The sequence below is a fragment of the Elephantulus edwardii genome, unplaced genomic scaffold (assembly GCF_000299155.1).
Source record: "Elephantulus edwardii isolate Elephantulus edwardi_28Jun2011 unplaced genomic scaffold, EleEdw1.0 scaffold00350, whole genome shotgun sequence".
Taxonomy (NCBI): Eukaryota; Metazoa; Chordata; class Mammalia; order Macroscelidea; family Macroscelididae; genus Elephantulus; species Elephantulus edwardii.
Window position 1 is genome coordinate 7,970 of NW_006400100.1, and position 6,074 is coordinate 14,043.

At 41.0% G+C, this 6,074-nt stretch overlaps 1 protein-coding gene across 1 annotated transcript in view; it reads left to right on the plus strand.

Moving 5' to 3' along the window:
• Positions 1-6,074, plus strand: part of MEIOB (meiosis specific with OB domains) — a gene marked incomplete at its 5' end in the record, with an annotated part of 49,567 nt that overhangs the window by 2,626 nt on the left and 40,867 nt on the right. The window lies entirely within an intron of this gene.

Consider the following 6,074-nt stretch of genomic DNA (forward strand, 5'->3'; position numbering starts at 1 on the left):
AGAAGATTGTCCATTCTTTTTCTGTGATGCAGCTGGTGGATTGGAACCACATGCCTTAGGGTTTGCAGTGCAGCTCTTTAACAGATTGCAATTCAGGATCAGGAACAATTCAATATACACTCTTTTTTAAAAAAAAAAAATCATTGTACATTTTCTTCCCCTCCTCCCTCCACAGGCCTCCCCACACTGCACCCCTTGTTCCAGATTATTGTCATTCATATAAAGCTTACTCATATATTTCTTTCAGACAGTTATTACCTTCATCTTTTCTAATACAGTGTTCATTATCTATCAATTCTTTTCCCATTCTCTCCCCAAACCCCCATGTTGTTGTTGTTGTTATGTGCTATCGAGTCATTTGCGACTCATAGCAACCCTGTGCACAACCGCCCTGAAATCTGCCCTATCCTGTGCCAACTTTACTGCCTCTGACACACTTACCCTCATTACCCTAATCACTGTATCAGTCCATCTCATTGATGGTTTCCCTCACTTTCTCCATACCTCCACCCTTTCAAGCATGATGCCCCTCTCCAAGGACTGGTCCCTTCTTGCAACATGCCTGAAGTATGTCAGACAAAGCCTCAGAATTCTTGCCTCCAAGTAGCAATGTGGCTTCACCCTCTCTAGGATGAACCTGTTTGTTCTCCTGGAAGTCCATGGTTTATTCAACACTTTTCTCCAGCACCACAGCTCAATGGCATCAATTCTCTATCATCCATAGGCATTGTACAGCTCTTTGATGCACAGCAAGCAATTACTAAGACTATGACCTAGATCGGGTGCACCTTAGTCTCCAGACTGATGTCATTGCTCTTCAGTACTCTGGAGAAGTCCCTGACAGCTGACTTTCCCAAAGCAATTTGTCTCTTGATTTCCTGGCTGCTGATATACCAAGGGTGTTGATGTATATCCTATTTTATAACAGTGATGTTGTGCAGTATTTGTCCTTTTGTGACTGAGATCTTTCACTCAGTATAATGTCCTCCAGGCTCCCCCATGTTGGATAATGTTTTATGAGTTTACTTTTGTCAGTGCTGTGTAATGTTCCATTGTGTGAAAGTACCATAGTTTTTATATCTATTCATTTGTTGATGGACACTTGAGTTGTTTACATCTCTTTATTATTGTGAATAATGTAGCAGTAAACTTGGGTATGCATACATCTGTTTGAGTCATGGCTCAAGTTTCTTTAGGGTATATTCCCAGTAGTGGAATTGCTGGGTCAAATGGTATTTTTATTTCCAACTTTTTGAGAAAGCACCGGACAGCCTTCAATTTTATATTTTTCCTATCATTTTACATTCCCACCAGCAGTGAATAAGAATTCCAATCTCTCCACGACCTCATCAGAATTTGTTGCTTACTGCTCTGTTGAACTTTGCTATTGATGCTGGGGTGAGAAGATATCTCATTTACATCTCTCTGATAGCTAGGGATTTTCAACATTTTTTCGTGTGTTTGCTATCTGAATGTCTTTTTGGGTAAAGTGTCTGTGCCCATTTTGTGACTGGGTTGTTTACCTTTTTCTTGTTGCGTTACCAGAGTAGTCTATAAATTTTAGATATATCCCTTATCAGATATGTCATTGCCATTTTTTTCCATAATCTGTGGATTTCCTTTTTACCTTGATGAAGTTTTCTGATGTGCATAGGGACTTGATTCTTTTTTTTTTTTTAAATTTTATTATTTTTGTGTGTGTGTACCGTCAAATCAGATCTGACTGGTACAGGAGGAGATTGCCCCTCCTTCCCCGGCAGAGCATCTGGTGGATTTGAACCGTGCACCTCTGGGGTTGTAGTTGCAGCTTCTTGCCACTAGGCCACCAGAGCTCCCCGGGACTTGAGTCTTAAAAGTTCCCATTCGTCTATTTTGTTCTCTCCTAGTTGTAGGGTTTTCATTATGCTTGGAAGATTGTCCATGCTGTTAATTAAGGCTTCTAGTGTTCTTCTTAGCTTTTCTTTGATGAATTTTATGGTCTTTGCTTTTACTTCTAGGTCCCTGATCCGCCTTGAGTTGGGTTTTGTGTATGGTGTAAGATGTGGGTCTTAAGTTTTCTGCAGATGGTTCAATATATACTTTTCAGTGAGGACAGACATCTCTAGACAGACAGGTCTAGCCATTTGACCTGTTATTGCCATGGCCCTGTGGCTATGCCCTTCTTGGGCTTTGTCAGCAAGTTATAGTAATATATTTTTATAAAAACTAAAATCATGCAGAAGGTTATAAATTCAAAAGTAAAATTCCTCTTCCAGCTCCCCAACTCTCTCCAGAGGTGAGTATCAGTAAGTTTGGATTAAATCTGTATATGCCTGATGTTGTTGTTATATGCCATTGACTCACAGCAACTCTATGTATAATAGCTCTGAATCCTTCCTATCCTGAGCCAATCTCACTGTCTCTGATGCACCTGCCCCTATTACCTCAGTTATTGTGTCAATCCATATTGCCTAGGGTCTTGCTCTTCTGCATTGTCCCTCTACCATTCCAAGCATCATGTCTATCTCAAAGGACTATTCCCTCCTGGCAACATACCCAAGGTATGTGAGATGGAGCTTCAAAATCCTTGCCTCCAGAGAGCACCTTGGTTTCACCCTTTCCAGGACACACTTTTTTGTTCTTTTGGCAGTCCATGGTATGTTCAGTACTCTTCTCCAGCACCACAACTCACAGGCATCAATTCTTTTTTTGTCATCCTTAGTCATTGCCTTGCTTGCTGATGCATAGCAAGTAATTGCAAAGACCATGGCCTGTATCAGGCACACTTTAGTCTCTAAACTGACATCATTGCTTTTCAGCACTCTGGAGAGGTCGCTGACAGCAGATTTTCCTAATATAATTTGTATTTTGATTCCTTACTGCTATTGCCAAGAGTGTTGATTGTAGAGCTGAGAAAGCTGAAATTATTAACAACCTCAATCTCTTCCCCATCGATCATGGTGCTGCCAATTGGCCTAGTGGTGAGAAACTGTTTTCTTGATGTTGAGCTTCAATCCATATTGAAGACTACAGTCTTTGATCTTCTTTAGCAGGTGCTTCAGGTCCTCCTCAGTTTCAGCAAGCAAGGTTGTGTCATCTGTATACTGCAAAGTTGTATTATTTCTTTTTTTATCAAAATAAGTGAAAAGGATTTATTAAGATTAATAAGAAAGAAGCATAGCTAGTGAAAAGTCGGTCATGCAAAAGAATAAGGCGGGAGAAGAAGAAAAAGAAGAAGAAGGAGGACCCCTAGAAAGGCAGGGGTTAAACCAGACCTTACAGCATGCTGTCAATAGAAAAAGTAGACTAAAACAGTGATGCCCAGGTGGGCATTGCTTTTATGGATTCCCAATCTCATGAGACTTGGTTCTAGCCCCACCTAGGCACTTGTCTGATCGGCTGGGGAGGGAACTACTTCCTGGTATTAACCACCTTTGGGCACCTGCCAGAAATACTATCACATTGGTGCAACTGTAATCCCTCCTGTGCAAGAGTGAGAGAGATGTAGCAATTCTCACTCTTATCATTCCCTTTTGAGAGTAGTTATTCGGCCCTGATTCTTCAAGGAATTAGACAACGAAATCTGACTACTTCCTGCTGATTTGTGGATGTAGGTCTGCTTTATAGTTCAGGGCCAAGCTTCTCCTATTCTGACCCTAAAAGTAGCTACTACCTGGTCAATAAGAGTAGGACAAGCTAGTAATTGCTTGTGATCATTATCTTGTTCTGAACTTGTTGAAGCCTAGAGTAAACAAAGTTCACAATCAAGTTTAAGATACATGGTCCGAAAATTAATAGTAATTAATGGTCCTGAAAGATGTAGAAACCAAACCAACCTCTCATTTTTTTTTCTCAGATATTTTCAGCTAGTTCCTCGGCTAAGGTTTCTCTTGGAAATATGGCCTAATCTTAAAATGTTTACATAAAAGCAACAAGAAGTTTTTCAAAGGGCACACACACCACTCTTTTCAGCTAACTAGAAATCTAGGGCTATGATTTGATCATGCAAGAAAATCAGATCACATTTGCAGGGTTTCCAATACCTATCCTGTGTCATTTATTCACACTGAGGGCGTAAAGCTTTTTTCTGATGTTTTCTCATGATATTAAGGCCAGGCTGATTGATGAAATGGGAATTCATCACTATTCTTCTCTCATGAGACCCTGGGACTAAGTAAGTGAATTTCTGTACTGTTTTGGTCAACCTATTTCTACAAGTTATGTGGTTCTTTTTCTTTTCCTGTGTTATTTCTGCTGAATTAGAATAGTACAAGGGAGTTCTAGTGGCCTAGTGGCAAGAAGCTGCACAGCAATCCCAAAAACACGTGGTTCAAGGCCAACAGCTGCTCCATAGGAGAAGGGTGGGCATTTTCCTTCCATGGGATTAACTGCCTCTGAAAACCCACTGGAGTGTCAACTATGGGTTGATTCCAACTCTACAGTACACAACAAGAATAGTTCATGGGCTTCACCCAAATACCTCTCGTTCCCTCTATAAAACAACTCTGCATATAATCTCTAGTAGCTTGTCCCTCTGCCCCAGCTCTTCTAATTGATAGTTCCAAACTGGATCTATTTTGGGAACTACCTGAGTTCCTTCTGCTAGCTGTGAAAGAGAGCAAAACTTGTCAACTCTTTCCATGCTAAATAAAAATTAGTGGCAACATTCTGAAAGTCCTCTATATATAAATCTCTGTGGATCATGGGAAAACGTCCTAGTTTATCTTTAAAACTCTTTAAATCTCCTATACTAAAGGAGACATGGACTCTCATGCTGTTTCCAGTGGGCCTCCCTAACTACTGGACGGGGCATATAGCAAGGCACAAATTTAAATTCTAGGAAGAATTAAAATTTCCTCTTCAGGAGGTGTTTAAGGAGTTTTAACAGGTGTTTTATCCTCTTAGTGTGGAGGGAGAAGTTGCTGCCTGAGGTTCTGGAGTATCATTGCTTATTGCTACCACAGGACTGCTGTTGTTATGTGCCATTAAGTTGCCTGCAACTCATAGCAACCCTATGTACAATAGCTCTGAACCCAGACCTATACTAAGCCAGTCTCACTGACTCCAATACCCCTAATCCCACTGCCCCAGTTACTATGTCATTCTGTCTCATCAGGATTATTCCTCTCCTGTGCTGTCCCTCCATCTTTCCAAGTATGTTGTCCTTCTCCAGGAACTGCTCCTTCCTGGCCATGTACCTAAATGGAGGAGATTCAAAATCCTTGCCTCCAAGGAGAAACTTGGTTTCACCCTCTCCAAGGCAGTCTCCTTATTCTCCTGGCGGTCCATGGTATGTTCAGTACTCCTGTCAAGCACCATAACTCAAAGGCTTTGATTCTTCTTCTGTCATCCTTCCTCATTGTCCTGCTATCTGATGCATAGCAAGTAATTGTGAAGACCATGGCCTGGATCAGGTGCACGTTAGTCTCTAGACCAGCATCATTGTTCTTTAGCATTTTGGGGAGGTCCTGACAGCAGACTTCCCCAATGCAATTCATCTTTTGATTTCCTGATTGCTGGTGCCAAGAGTGTTGATTGTTCAGCAAGCTGAACTTGTTAACAACCTCAATCTCTTCTCTATCCATCATGGTGCTGCCATTTGGCCCAATGGTGAAAATGTTTGTCTTCTTGATGTTAAGCTTCAATCCATATTAAAGACTACAGTCCTTAGTCTTTAGTCTTAGTCCTGCAGCAAACACTTCAGATCCTCCTCAGTTTCAGAAAGCAACGTTGTATCACCTGCATAGCATTATGAGTCTTCCTTCAATCCTGATGCCACACTCCTCCTCATAAATTCCAGCTTCCTGAATTATCTGTTCCACATATAGATTGACAGGGTATGAAGACAGGATGCATCTCTAACACACTCCCTTCCTAATTTTGAACTAAGTAGTGTTTCCAAAGCACAAGGAAGAATTCAAGATACTAAAGAGCTGAACAGAAGATTCCAAAGGGCAGCATAGATGACAAAGCAAAATATTACAATGAAATGTGCAAGGAGCTGGAGTCAGAAAATCAAAAGGGCTGAACTCACTCAGCATTTCTTAAGCTCAAGGAACTGAAGAAGAAATTCAAACCTCGAGTTCCTATATTCA